Genomic DNA, 15,995 nt, shown 5'->3' with positions numbered 1-15,995 from the left:
CCTCTGCATAATTATATGATTCATCCATTTTCATTACTTGTCCCATAAGGGCATAATTCACCAAAGAAATTTGAGATTAGTAATGCTCTTTTCAAAATTTCTATCCATCATACTGCTTTCTGAATGACCCCTTTCAATCCACTTAAGCTTCTCCATAACTTCATCTATCTTCACTAACTTGGAATTTGATTCATCACCAATATTCAATCCATATTTCCTCAATTCAAACTATACATGATCTGGTTGATAGATTCCCTGGTCATCAAACACAACAAATTTTCTTATTATCACCTTATTTGCTTGAGAATCAAACAACCTATAACTTCTTGTTCAAGTATTGTATCCAATAAATATGCACTTCACACTCTTATCATCCAATTTACTCCTATTTTCCTTAGGAACATGTGCATATGCAATATAACCATAAACTTTCATATATGCAACACTTGGTTTGTATCTTGACCATGTTTCTTTTGTAGTCGAATTCAATACTGCTTTTGTAGGACATTGGTTAAGATTGTATACTATTTTGTGTACTACTTCAACCCAAAACTCATTCCCAAGAGACTTGGTTCTTAACATGCTCCTAGCCATTTCAATTATGGTCATATTTTTCCTCTCTACAACATCATTTTGTTGAGGAGAGTATGAATTGGTAAACTGTCACTTTATTCCATTCTGCCTAAAATAATTCAGAAACTCAATTGACTTGTATTCTCCCTCAGTATTTGTTCTTAGGGTGAGAATTTTAAACCACTTTGATTTTAAACTAAATCCTTAAACTCAAGAAAATGAGAAAACACTTTAGACTTCTCCCACAAAAAATATACCCAAGTCTTCCTAGAATAATCATCAATGAAAGTGAGAAAATAATGTTCCTTTCCAAAAGACACAGTCTCCACTGGACCACACAAGTCTAAATGCACCAATGCTAGACATTCTCTAGCTTCTTCTTCAATGTTGGTGTCAACAAAGTATCCTCAACTAAATTATTCTTTCCGTGCAATATTGGCATTACAACTATGCCTTTCCCTTTCACTTCAAAAATACTATCATCACCAAATATGACTTTACTAAAATAGTTGACATTAATTTTGGTAAAGAACTCCTCTTGAGATGTCATATGAGTTGAACATCTTGAATCAATATACCATGCTTCACTTTCTTCACTATGTACCATCAAACTTGAGATGAATAACTTCTCATTCCAAGTTTCTTAAACAATTGTATTAACACCTTTATGCTCCGTATCTTTCATTTTTGCATAACAATCTCTTTCAAGATGGCCAATTTTTGGCAATAATAACACTATGGTCCTCCACTTATTCCACCATTTTTGCCTCCATCTCTTCCTTGTCCTCTTCCGAAGATACATATCTGCCTCTACCTCTAACTGACTGGGATTCCTTCCTCTACCTATCGAAGGAGATGATATTCCTTTTGAACATTGTTGATTTCTATTTTGAGTCGTATTCTAATATTGACCCTTGCTCCTTCCTCTTCCTCTATGCTTTGTTGAAAAATCATGTTCCACTTGCTTAGATGGTTGATTTTCTTCAACAAATAACAAGAATCCACTTCATACATCAACTTTATTTGTATTTAAGTCTTTGGAGACCATAATACTAGTGGTGACCATCTAAAACTTGGGTTGAACACTTCTTAAAATCTTCTCAATTAGCCTTATTTGTGGAACATCTTCACCTAATGACCTCATTTGATTAACAAGATATTGCATTTTTTATGCAATCATGAAGGGATTCATTACTTTGCATATGGGCATTTTCAAAATTCCTCCTTAATGTTTGCAATTTAGCTACAACAACACCTTCATATGTGTTCTTTAATATATCCCATGCTTCCTTGGATGATACTACACCACTAATTCTTGGAAATATAGATTCTTCAACAATGCTTCATATAAGTGAAAGTTCTTCATTATCTTTCTTAATAAGTTCCTTAAGAGATTTCTTATCATCATCACTCAATGCTTTGAATTCATCAGGAGAAGGCATAGTATATCCATTAGTTACAAGTTCCCATAAATCTTTAGTGATGAATATAGGTTGCATGTGTTTTCTCCAATAAAAATAGTTTGTGCCAACAAGTTTAGGAAACACAATAGTGCTTGTCACCATGAGGAGAGTAAGAGAGAGACAAAGAAATAAAATGCACAAAATAACACAATGTGTCCCACTTCGACCCAAGACTAGTCTCAATGTCCCATGGGACTCAACCACCACCACAAAATATCCTTTTTATTAATTAGAAGAGATAAAAAATATCAGTTCTTTCAAAAATTACATCTTATATCTCCCTTTAGTATTTCAAACCTTCTTATATCTCCCTTCAGTATTTCAAACCTTATTATATCTCCCTTCTTTAAAAAAGTATCAATTCCTGTTTTACAAACACCTTTTATAAATAAAGTGGTGAGACATGCACACTTTAATAAACATTCACGTTCACTCCAAATGTAAAGTACACCATAAAAACAAACTTTTAATATTTAAAACCTGAGGCCCAACTTGAAAAGGCCCACGGTCAATGAGAATTGAGTAAATTTTAATATTTAAAAAACTCCATACCCATCATTTCTTCAACGTGGGTCGCAAAAAAAATTGTGTTCACTCCATTCATATTTCACGTAGATTCAAAGCATGTTATTGAGACTTTAAAATTAATGTTGAGACTTTAGAATAGGCATACGATTGTTACTCCACATAAATCAGTTCCTCCACTGGTCATTTGTGTTGAAAAATGTAGCAAGAAATTCTCAATTTGATTTTTCCTTGATTGAATTGATAAAAATTGAATTTCCACATCAGCGAACAACTTGGACGCAGTTAACTTGTGTGACATGGCTTGTGTCACCCAATTTACTCAGTAAATTCGAGTTGGAGGAGTTAGAGTTTAGTTAAGCATGTGTGATTGCTAATTTGTACCAATCAAGGTCAGTTATCTCAAGTTGTTTTCAGGTAAACTAGTTCCAACTATACGAGGAACTAGTGGAAGGTCAGTTGTGCAGTGGGACTTCAGTCAAACATAGTGATCATCTAGTTAAGTGATCAATCAACCCAAAATAGCAAGTGCATGTAGATAATTCAAGTTCTCAATTGTGGTGGATATTCCAAGGCAGTGTAACATCAGTTGTATACTATTATTGAGTCTATAGGTGTTGCATGCAGTGTGATGATCAACTTTGGGAATTGCACAATCCATTTTGGAGAAATTCCTAAATAATAGGGGCCTAATTTCTTAAGGAATTACACAAGGAAATATGGGCTCAAGCAAAGGCAAAAATTGAATAAGTTTGGGTTAAATATTCTCAGTGCGCAGAGAGATAGTTTATTCAATTGTAGGTTGTGCTCAGTTGAGAAAAGTAATTGTAATACATCTCTATTCATTAGATTAAGGCAAGCATGCATTGGGGGTTTTAGCATATTGTTTTCCCCTAGAAAAATATTGTGTGCATGTGTGTTATTTCTTATTTCATGTATGAGATTTTGTTCTAAATCGTTAATTGAATTCTGCAAAGCAGTAAAGTAGGTTTGTGTCTTGTGATTTTGATTAAAACTTCATGAACAATTGAAAATCTACACCATAATTTCTACATGCTAATAGAGCAGGATTCACATTAGAGCATGAATTTCAAAGTGGTTTCTCAGGAGGTTCGAATTTGGAGTTCAGTGTTGCAGGATCTCTTCAGAGATAAGAAGATGACCTTCAAATGGTTTATTCTAGAGTATGCCTTGGAAGGAAACTCTAATTTCATCGCATGGAAGGATCACATGGAGGCAATATTCTATGACAATGGATTGCTAGAATACATCAAGAGAGATGTTCAAAAACTAGCGGAATTTGATGCCGAAAACCTTTCTCAGTGGAAGAAAGATGTAGTCAAGTCAAGGAGAATAATATTAGGGGAGTACGGGACCACATTGTCACCAAAATCCATGGGAAAGAAACTCATTATGCAATGTGGCAGGCACTGAGAGATCTATTCCATAATAGTAGTGACCACATGAAGTTGGCACTCAAGGATAAACTTCAAACTATCAAAATGTAGAAGAATGACACTATCCTGCAGTATCTGAGCAAGTTCACACAAGTTTTTGATGAGCTCGCAGGAGTTGGTGTTACTATTTCATAGGATGACTTGGTAAGCCTAGCCCTTATGGGCCTTCCCAAGAGCTGGCATAGCTATCAAGATTTAGTGAACGAGAGGGAGAAACTACCAAATTGGGAACACTTATGGTTGGTTTGGTATAGGAGGAAATAAGGCTGAATACCAGAGATGGGACATCATCCAAGGGAGAGGATGAAGAAAAATTTGCATTGGTTTGAAAAGGAAAGAAAGGAAAAGGGATGAAATCTCAAATCAAACCAGAATCCAACCAAGGGGGTAACAATAAAGATTTGTCCAAAATTAAATGCTTCCATTGTCATGAATTCGGGTACTATGCCATGAAGTGTCCACATAAAAATGAAATCAAAAAGACCTTAGGAGGAGCAGTAGGTGAAGCTTTGGCTTCATAGTTCGAGCTTGACTTTACCCTTATCACATGCATGGCGAGCACAGTGATGGGGAGCGTGTGGTACTTGGACTCAGGTGCCTCATTCCACATGACAAGGTGTAGAGATTTTTTCAGTGACCTGGAGGAGAAATACTTGCAAATGCACATTGTGCTAGGAGACAATGGAAGGTAAAGCGCGATCGGGATTGGTACAGTCACCTTTCAGAGGGAGTCAGGCTCCCCTCTCAAGCTCAAGGATGCCATGTTTGTTCTGGGCCTAAAGAAAAATTTCACCTATGTTGCAGTTTTGGAAGACCATGGTTATGATGTGATCTTCACAAAAGGAAAAGAATTAATAAAACACATAGCCACAAGACAGGTGAAGCAGATCGGGGTTCATGTGAAGAACCTGTATAAGCTAGATGTGGAATACTGTGTTGCATTAAGCACTAACGCTGAGAAAGTGCAGGGCCGCGATGTCGGTGAATGTTGGCATAAAAGACTTGGCCATTTGTATCATGGCACCTTAAATATTATGTAGAAAATAACCACTGGCCTCCCAAAGGAGCACTTGAGCAAAAATATGTATGCAAAGGATGTAATTTGGGAAAGTACACAAAATCCACATTCCATGATCAGGACAACAAGGCACATCCAATCCTAGAAAGGACCCACTCTAATGTATGTGGAACTTTCTTGACAACCTCCACTACCAGACACAAATATTTTGTCATTTTTATTGATGACTTCTCATGGAAGTGCTGGATCTTCTTCATGCTGAAGAAATATGAGACATTCTCCAAGTTCGTAGAATTCAAGGCACTGGTTGAGAAAGAAACTGGCAAGAAGGTGAAGGCTCTCAGGAGTAATAATGGAGGTGAGTACATGTCGAATGAATTAAATAAATTTTGTGTGAAAGAAGGCATTTGATGAGAGTTGACAACACCCCACAACCCACAACTGAATGGGGTGGCTAAGAGAAAGAATCGTAGCATTGTGGGAGAAGCAAGAGCGATGTTGCATGACAAAGGCCTACCTATGCAATTGTGGGTTGAGGCATGAGACACAACATTCTATTTACAGAACTAGAGTCCTCATAGAATTATTTGTATGATTACACCGAAGGATGATTTCTCGGGAAGGAAGCCATATGTTTCGTACTTCAGGATTTTTGGAGACTCTGTTTACTGCCATGTCTCCAAAGAATCAAGGAAGAAGCTTGAACCGATAGCAAAGTTGGGAGTATTTGTGGGTTACATAGAAAATCCACACAACCAGTGTGTGTACTTTCCATCTCTAAGAGTTACAGTTGTGAGAAGGGATGTAAAGGTTGATGAGGAGAAAGCAATGTGGTGCTCTCTTGAGAGAGAGCTTTAGATCCCACAAGAAGAGGATATTTTAGCTCCAAAGGAGGAGCCTCAGGAAGTTGTGGAGCAACCACAAATTGAGGAAAAGAGAGTGGAGACATCCACTCAAGGAGTTTCATCCAGAGAAGGCAAGAAAAGAACCAGGGAAGTTGATAGACTTGTGCAGGATGCGAAGGAGAATGTGGGAGCTCCTTCAAATTTGTGTAGGTAGAGAAGGTCACTTGAACAGCACACTGGCTACATGGCTCTAATGGCTAAGCTTATAGAGACCGAGCCATCCTCTTTCGAGGAAGCAGTAGAGAAACCTATAAGGTTTGATACAATGGTGGATTAATATGAATCCATTGTAAAGAGAAGTGTTTGGGAAGTGGTCCCAAGACCAACAAATAAACCAGTAGTGGGTTAGAGATGGATCTTCAAGGTGAAGCAAGTAGTAGACGGAAGCATAGAGAAGTATAAAGCCATATTTGTGGCCAAGGGTTACTCTCAAGTTGAGGGAATTTACTATGAGGATATCTTTTCTCTTGTCGCAAGGCACCCATCCATTAGATAAATTCTTGCACTGGCTACGCAAATGAGGTGGAAGATCCACTATATGGATGTAAAAACAACATTTCTCAATGGATTTATTGACGAAGAGGTGTACATCAAGAAACCAAAAGGATTTGAGACATTTGATCAAGAGTCTCATGTGTGCAGACTCAAGCGAGAGTTGTATGGTCTCAAACAAGCACCCTGTGCTTGGTACACCAAGATTGATAGTTATCTCACTGGTTTTGGCTTCACTTAAAGTGAAGCAGATGAAAGCCACTATCATATTTTGGTAGAAGGTAAATTGATTATTATTGACTTATATGTTGATGATTTTATTTTAACTGGTGATGAGTAGCTAATCAGATCTTGCAAGGAGGACCTTTCAAGGGAATTTGAAATGAAGGACATGGATCTCATTCACTACTTCCTCTGGTTGGAAGTATGGCAAGGCAATGGAGAAATTTTTGTGTGTTAAGGCAAGTATGCAAATGAGATACTATAGAGATTCTACATGGAGAGGTGTAAACCCATGGAGACACCTCTAGTGACCAACTGGAAGAAGGAGGATGCCACTTCAAGTGAGGAAGTGGATGCTACTGATGAGCCCCAAAAATGGATAATTATTTGGGCTCATTCAACCTCCTAGTTTGACTTAATCCACCATTCTCATTAGTTTATTGCATGTTTTTTATTATATTTATGCTAATAGAGTGAATTTGGTTAGTCATTATGCCAACAAGTCTAATGGGTGCTTTGTGTAGCCTTTTTGGTCAATTTGGAGACAAAATTGAAGGTCTTAATGAGCACTTGGCAGCCAAATTCGTGGGAGAACAAGGGAGAGGATTTGTAGGAAGGTGTCCCCTTCATTTATGGGCCCTTACCTCGAATTCTCCACCATCAGCTCGGAGTTCAAAGGTCACCAAATCAATTAGCACAAGGGCAGCCAAGCAAGTCAAGTAGGACTGCTATTAACTACAAGTTTTGGGCAGCCGAGTCCCTAAATTTTAGGAGGACTGTTGGGGTCCTCAATTTGTATAAATAAGAAGGCTTAGGGCCTCATTTTGGTTAGCTAGTGGTTAGTCATTTTTGTTAGCTAGTTAGGCATTTTGTCTAGCCATTAGTTAGCTAGTTTGTAGTTCGATTTTTATGCAATAGATTAGTTTTGCTGTTAGCTCATTTTCAAGTTCTCCTTGTGGACAGTTTTGATGTAACTCTTCATTTCTTGATCAATAAAGATGAATCCAGCTTTGCACCAGCTCTAAATTTCTCTTAGGAGGTTGTAGCTCTTGGGGTTGGGCCCATCTCAAGCGCCTAGTACCTCCTTTGTTTATCTTTATGTGTTTTTGCTGCATTCTTAGAATAAAATCTGCTATTTGTATTTAAATCTTGCATTGTTATTTGGATTTCTTTTGATGGTTAAAGTAGCTTCTCATGGTTAGAATAGATTGGTAGGATAATAACAAGAAAAAGGCTACCAAACACCTTGGATCTCACCTCCCCCTCAGTGGAATCATGAGCTGGGACCAACGTGACTTTGCTGCCAACAAAAACGCTGTTTTGCTTTTCCATGCAATTCTTAGTGTTGGAACCCTCTTTTGGAGATGCTGATATTGGTAGTGTTTAAATGCTTCAGTTGATGATTTCTTAGTGGCATAAGTTAGTTCATGCATTTCATTTTGAATAAACTACTGTTCATTTCCTTTTGTTGTTAGGTCAGATTAGAGTGAAGTAACTAGGTCATAGGTTTTATAACTAGATCTTTGTTTTCTTGCATGTCTTTGTTTGTTCAGATTGGAAAAACGACTTGCAGAGCACCTGTACCACTCCTTCATCTGCTTATTCTCCATCAGCACCATCCACTCCACCCTCTACTTAGAACCCTTGCTTCACGTTTTCCATTCGCTCCCAAAACCCTAATTTTTGTGCAACATTGCTTCACTCTCCCTTGACACAAATCAAACCATCCTCGCCATTCCTTAGCTCCATCCATCAGTTCCTAGGCCACTTCAGACCCCTATTTTCACCTCCATACTCGTTCCTCCACCTTTTTCCCTCCGTCCATTCTCCAAAATCCTCTTTTCAGAACATCCTGTAGAAATCTCTGAACATCCTGTAGAAACCCCTGCAGACATCCTGTAGAAGCCTGCACACTTGGTTGCCGAGCATCTGAACGTTGTAGACTTCTGTGGACTGATGCTAGGGACCCTCTGGGACCTCTCCTAGCCCTCCTGACCTTTCCCAAGCTTTCTCTCCCTTCGCACCACCTCTGCACAGCCAAACCCTAATAAGAAACAAATTCATCATCACTCCATCCACTTAAGCAAAAATACAAAAACAATGTTCTTTTCAATGAAAGTAGTTTGAGTTCATGCATTTCACATCATTAGAAGTAATGGCATCACTTTTAGACATTTGCACTCTCACTATTGCATCATAGGGATCAAACTAGTCAGATTAGGGTTTACTAGGGTTTCATGTTTTGGTTGGCTTTCAGTTCATTTTTGCAAAGTAGATCAACTTCCCTTGAGATAGCCTTCGTCCATCATTTAGAAAGCTTCTTCTGAGAGCATATAGAAGTTGGCTTGAGCCCTAGCGGACTTGTGCCAGCTGACCAAGTGACAGCTACGACAAGAGCTAGTACTTGTGCATACAGCACCGTCGCTTCCAAGTTTGTACGAACTACCGGGTTGATAAAATTAGAGATAGGAAGCCCCAGGAGTTGTAGCATTATTGCTACAATACTGGAGCCCACCATCTTTTTGGCGCCGTTGCCGGGGAAGCGTCAGAGTATTGGTGATTGTCGCTTTTCTTCTATTTTCCACTACAATCTTCTTCTAAGTAGTTTATTTCATTTCCATTATGCAATTTCGTTTATGCAAAAGTAGATTAGTATTTCCCGCTTTCATAGATTAGCATTTCCCGCTTTCATATATTAGCATTTCAATTCCGCAATTTCAATTCTGCAAGCGTAGATTAGCATTTCAATTCCGCAAGCGTAGCCTAGCATTTCATTCCTGCAATTTCATTTGAGCAAAATAGATTAGTCCTTTCCTGCTTTCATTTCAATTCCGCATTTTCATTTTAGCAAGATAGTTAGTTGCAGTTCAATCTATTTCAGTTTTGCAAGTAGAAGTAGAAAAAAAGCAAAAATCAACCAAAAAGATTTCATTTCATGCCTTGTAGGAGTAGAGATAAGTTAGAAAAATGATTGCACAACACCCCCACTGCTTCACACAGCCAAGATTCTCTCTTCTTCGATGGCTGTGATTGAAGAACCCCAGGGTGGACATCAAGACATATCTGAAGAACCTCTAGGGGAGAAGAAGAAGAAAACATTCCTCTGGAGCAAATGGCTACAAGCAGAGATGTTGGGAGCAACATCTTGTCCAAAGATGAATTTGAAAATCAGATCAAAGATTTCAAGAGTGATATGAGGCAGTTTCTTGCCATGCAACTGGATACCTTGCGGATCCAAAAGAAGCAAGAGGAAGCCAAGAGGGCTTTGGTCATCTTTTGTCCTAGGTGCACTAGAAAGCATCCTAGGAACGAATGTCCAATGCACTCCATAGAAGTGTGTTTTGTCTGTGAAGAATACCATCCTACAGATCAATGCCCTTCCTTACCCAGATTCAAAGCTGCATATCAGAGAGCCAGAGGGGCCACTGAATCACTCTATTATATGAACCAAAGGAGGCCACATGAACCTAGATCTTACCAGCAGGAACTGCAAGGGACACCCGAGACCTATTATGACCCCTATCAAGCCACTTCCATGCCTTCTTGGGGTCCCCCTACTCATCCTTCCTGGTTCACACCTCCTCCTTGTTCCTTCACAGATCCATATTATGCCCAACCAGCTGCTCATTCGTTTCGCTCTTATGCTCAGCCACAGCCTCAGTGGAATGCACCTCATCAGGGGTGGAGGCCCCAATACAACACTCCTCCCACATCTTTTCCTCCACCACCTGCTCATCCACAACCATCACCTCCTCCTCCACCAAGGCAACCCCAAATGCCTACCCAACCACAATGCCATCCATCTCCATCTCAATTTCACACTTCCACTCAGCTACCCATACCACCATTTCCAAATCCACACAATGGAGTAGCTCAACCCAATTGCAAAGCTGAGGCACAACATGTGCAAATGACTCCTCTTGAGCTCAATGATGTTCACCAAAGCTCAGGAAGAGTGTTGCAAAACAAAGATTCTATTGAAGGACCCAAGGAAAAAGAAGATTCCAAAGAGGAGATCAAAGAACCATGGGCTGCACTTGATGAAGAGAAGAGATCTGAATCAAAGATCGAGAGAGTTCCCTCATGGTTACCGTCAAACCCTCCATGTACTCAAGAGAAAGATCGGCAAAAAGAGGAAGATGAGAAGGTCATGATAGAAGGTGACATGAAGAATGATCCAGATCAGCAAAAGGACCAAGGATATCAAAGCTATATTGAGACATGGTTCCAGACAGTCACTAAGTTGCAGCAGTACTCTCTTCCTCAGCTATGTTTGATCCCTTCAAAGTCAGATCATTTGGTCTCTGAAATCTGGATACCTGTCAAAGCATGCATTTCGAGCCTTCACATCATTTTTTCTCTAATCTCGATGTGCACATGGCTCCATTGGAAGTATTCTTATACTTGAAAATGATTTTGTTTTTCAAGTAGGGTAGGGTAGAAAAAAGAAAAAAAGAAAAAAATGAAAAAAGAGGAAAATAGAAATCTAAGGTGAAAACCTCCTCGGAGGCGCCTTAGATTGGCTCATTGATTGAAAACCTCCATGAGGCGGTCAATGGGTTGGAAAAAAAAAAGAGAAAATAAAAGGGAATAAGATCTTTGGGTGAAAACCTCCTTTGGAGGCGCCCAAGGCAGGCAATTAGGGTGAAAACCTCCATGAGGCGCCCTAGTTGTTTTTCAAAAAAAAAAAACAAAAGAGAAAAAGAAAAAGAAAAATAAAACTAATTCCATTGGCTAATTTCAGGTTGCAAGAAGGACGTTTCATGACAGGAGGAGCACTCAAATCAAGATCAAAGGAATTTTTCTTGTGCCTTCTACAGGAAGCTCTGTATTTCTACAGGAAACATCCTGTAGAACCTTTGGACGAGCCAAATCCAATTTCAAAAGTGAATATAATGGTGGGAATCTGTTGATTAGGCCTGCAAGCACTTATGTGTCCATCCCTTGCCTTTATCCATCATTTTTTCCACCTCATTGTGCTTCTCATTGTGGTTCTACAGGAACTTCCTGTAGAAATTGTGGGAAACTAGACATGGATTTCAAAAAGTGGTTTGGCGAACATGGTAGCTTCCTCAAGGGTTCAGAAGCCCTCATGCAACCTTCCAACTCCTCCTCCATCATCTCCATACCTGCATCACAGCCCAAGCTCAGTTTTCCCTTCCATGCAAACACTTGCAAAATGCCTTGAAGAAAAAAACACATGGAACAAAATTTGTTTTTGCCATAACTTGAAAACCATGCATCCGTTTGACAAACCTTTTTATGGGGAATTGTACAAGGGTGATGGCAACATGCTTGAGCAGTTTCAGCCAATTCCGGTGCACGGTTTCCAAGAAATCAGCCTCCATCACCATCAGCCATTTTTGTATTTTCTCCATATCCGTGCATCTGTTTCAAAACCTGTTTCATGGGGATATGCATGTGAGTGATGGTAACCTACCCAAGCAGTTTCAGCTGATTCTGATGCACGGTTTCCGAGAAATCGAGCTCTGAAATCTTCAGCCATTTTCCATTTTTCTCGAAATCCGTGCATCCATTGATCACGATTTTGCTATGGGAGGTGCATCATGATGATAGGAACATGCTCAGCAATTTTCATATCGATCCGGTTTACCGTTTGGGAGCAATGGCGAAAATAAGTTCTGGTCTGGTGAAAATTCAGCAGCAGCAGCTTCAAGGTGCAGATCTGAGCTTGGAAATGAACTCCTGCAGCATGCATCTGGCCAGAGGACACCTGCACAAGGAAAAAAACCAAAAAATCAACAGCCAAGCCACATGCAATCACAAAAACAAATGCATGCAGCGAATGAAAGATCTCAGCTTCACAGCAACCATGCACGACTTCAGGTACGTGACTAAAACTTGTTCCTCTGTTGCATGAATCTAATTGAAGAAATGCTTAAACAAATGGAATGGTGGAATTAAAGCACGAATATAGCAAGATTGAGCCGATAAGTTCCTTTTCCAATTCTCTAGCAATCAGCCAAAAATCACGCAGCATACGTGTATGGTCATTCACGTGAAATTTGAAAAAAACACAGACAGTTGTGGATATTCCAAACTCCAGTGCAACTAATGGTAAGTGATTACAGGCAGAGGACTACAGTTCATAATTACACTACAGTGGGGACCAACAGTCTGCATGGGGCCAACGTGCAGTTGGCCAGCTCACCCTCCATCAACGGAAATCTTCATAATGGCCAATCGAACTCTCACCGATGTTGTTTCCAGTTTATCACATTCCTTGCAGCTGCAACAAGCTCCATACCAGCCCCATAGCAGCAAACCAAGCTTTCTCAACCATTTTTTCTTAAACCCACCTATGCAAGGGCGTTCTACAGAAAACGGGTGGGTCTTCTACAGGAAGTATGACACAGCGTTTTGGAACAAAGAAACCTGAGCTTTCCCTCATCAGATTTGGAGTTCCGAGAAGGGTAGGTTCGAAAGCACTCTTCCACGCATGATATATATTTTGAAAGGTGGTGAATTAAACTATCTGGAGCAGGAGAATTAGAGACCAGTTTGCCTGTAAGTCAAAAATAGCAATGTGATTGTGTGTTGCATGGAATTTCTCAGTTTTTCTGCATCTCTCCACGTTTCTGGTCTAAAATTCTCTTATAAAGAAGGCATATGCAGCTGTGAGAGCCAGCCAGTGGATGTAAATTTTAAAATTTTCATATCTGAATTTGTCCTGAGAAGAAAACTTGGTCTCTGTCCTCTATCTATAGAAGCAAACTCTTCCTCTCATAACCAAATAGCTGAAGAATTCTTAATGTCCTTCAGATCTCTTTCTACCAAAAAAGAAGAGAGCAGAAGAAAAAACGTGGTTAGGGTCTTTTGCATGCATGAACATAATTGTTAAAACAGAGTAAGGTATCATATCAAAATTTTATGCAGGTGATCCAGGATTGTAAAGGGATTATGTCACAGATCCAAGCTAGTTTGGAGCTGTCTAAATCGAGAACAGGGGAACACTACTTTGAGAGTGCTTATAAAAGCGATCAAGCTAGGAATGAAAAATTTATTTACTGTGACAAATCAGGTTTGGCAGCTGACAACCAGTTACAGCAAGAAGGATTAATTGAAGGTGGCCAAAATTGCACAAATGAAGAGTTAACAAACATTGGTGCGACTTAAAGTTGACCATAAGACTAATGAGATGAAATAAGTGTAAGGTGGAAATCAATCATAGGTTGGACCATTCAAGGCATGTAATTAGCCAACCAAGAACAACAAGTTTGTGTCTTGTCATAGTACAGCCATACAATGAATAGGTGGGATCTTTTACATGATCAAGAGAAAAACAAGGAGCCAAATAAAAGCGAGAGGGGGAGGACAAGGCTGGATACTCAAAGAACTAATGTTAATGAGTTAGTGGAAGTGCTGAAGAAAAATAAAGGATGGAAAGGAAGAAAAACACATTGAAAACCAATGAGAAAACCAATGATGAAGAAATGCAAGACATTCAGGCAAGGCAAGAACAGAGAAGAAAAGGAGCAAAGGCCAAATTGTTGAGGCCAAAACTGTGGGAGGAATGAAGGCACAAACACCAAGGGAGAAATGGTTTCAAACACGAGCAGAGAGGACTAAAAATGTCAAAACAAGTAGGGACACACCCAAGGCAACCACAGCACAGTCAAGGAGAAGGCACCCTCAGCCAAGCAGGCCAAAACAGTGAAGACTGTTTCTACAGGAAGACAAAAGACAGCCACTACAGGACTTTCTACAGGAAGTTTGGAAAAAGGGCAGCAAAAGGAGAAATCGGCCGAGATTTTAGCTAAGGAGGCAGCACCTGTATTGGCCACCCTAAGCACATCCATCCCCTCTATGAACACTCATTCTTTTCAGGGTTCGGACACAATTTAGTCATGGTTCAACTTTCTACAGGAAGTTCTGTATTTTTACCAGAAACATCCTGTAGAAGCCTTTGGGTAGGCTAGAATAAATTATGGAGAGGGATTTGAAGCTTGAAGACTGTTGAGGAGACATGCAACCACTCTTTTCTTCCATCCTCCACTGGTTTCATCTCCTTTTGCCACCATTGCTGCAATCAGATTGAATATACTTGCACACTCATACCAAGGCTGAGAATTCACTAGGAAAAGGAACAGGCAGTGGGAAGAAGCAAAGAAGCATGGTTTCATGACATAAAAGAGGACATCACTTCAGAAGCTTGGCATGACAAGGAGGCCACCAGGGCCATCAAAGATGAGGAGAGAGATTGGTTGCTCAGAGGATGAGCAACACTTTCAGTAGGGGGGTGATGATGAGCCCCAAAAATGGATAATTATTTGGGCTCATTCAACCTCCTAGTTTGACTTAATCCACCATTCTCATTAGTTTATTGCATGTTTTTTATTATATTTATGCTAATAGAGTGAATTTGGTTAGTCATTATGCCAACAAGTCTAATGGGTGCTTTGTGTAGCCTTTTTGGTCAATTTGGAGACAAAATTGAAGGTCTTAATGAGCACTTGGCAGCCAAATTCGTGGGAGAACAAGGGAGAGGATTTGTAGGAAGGTGTCCCCTTCATTTATGGGCCCTTACCTCGAATTCTCCACCATCAGCTCGGAGTTCAAAGGCCACCAAATCAATTAGCACAAGGGCAGCCAAGCAAGTCAAGTAGGACTGCTGTTAACTACAAGTTTTGGGCAGCCGAGTCCCTAAATTTTAGGAGGACTGTTGGGGTCCTCAATTTGTATAAATAAGAAGGCTTAGGGCCTCATTTTGGTTAGCTAGTGGTTAGTCATTTTTGTTAGCTAGTTAGGCATTTTGTTTAGCCATTAGTTAGCTAGTTTGTAGTTCGATTTTTATGCAATAGATTAGTTTTGCTGTCAGCGCATTTTCAAGTTCTCCTTGTGGACAGTTTTGATGTAACTCTTCATTTCTTGATCAATAAAGATGAATCCAGCTTTGCACCAGCTCTAAATTTCTCTTAGGAGGCTGTAGCTCTTGGGGTTGGGCCCATCTCAAGCGCCCAATACCTCCTTTGTTTATCTTTATGTGTTTTTGCTACATTCTTAGAATAAAATCTGTTATTCGTATTTAAATCTTGCATTGTTATTTGGATTTCTTTTGATGGTTAAAGTAGCTTCTCATGGTTAGAATAGATTGGTAGGATAATAACAAGAAAAAGGCCACCAAACACCTTGGATCTCACCTCCCCCTCAGTGGAATCATGAGCTGGGACCAACGTGACTTTGCTGCCAACAAAAACGCTGTTTTGCTTTTCCATGCAATTCTTAGTGTTGGAACCCTCTTTTGGAGATGTTGATATTGGTAGTGTTTAAATGCTTCAGTTGATGATTTCTTAGTGGCATCGGTTAGTTCATGCATTTC

Source organism: Pinus tabuliformis, chromosome Q (genome assembly GCF_031772625.1).
Source record: "Pinus tabuliformis cultivar Carrire ecotype Pingquan chromosome Q, CPIR1, whole genome shotgun sequence".
In the NCBI taxonomy this organism is placed as follows: domain Eukaryota; kingdom Viridiplantae; phylum Streptophyta; class Pinopsida; order Pinales; family Pinaceae; genus Pinus; species Pinus tabuliformis.
This window is presented reverse-complemented; position numbering follows the sequence as displayed.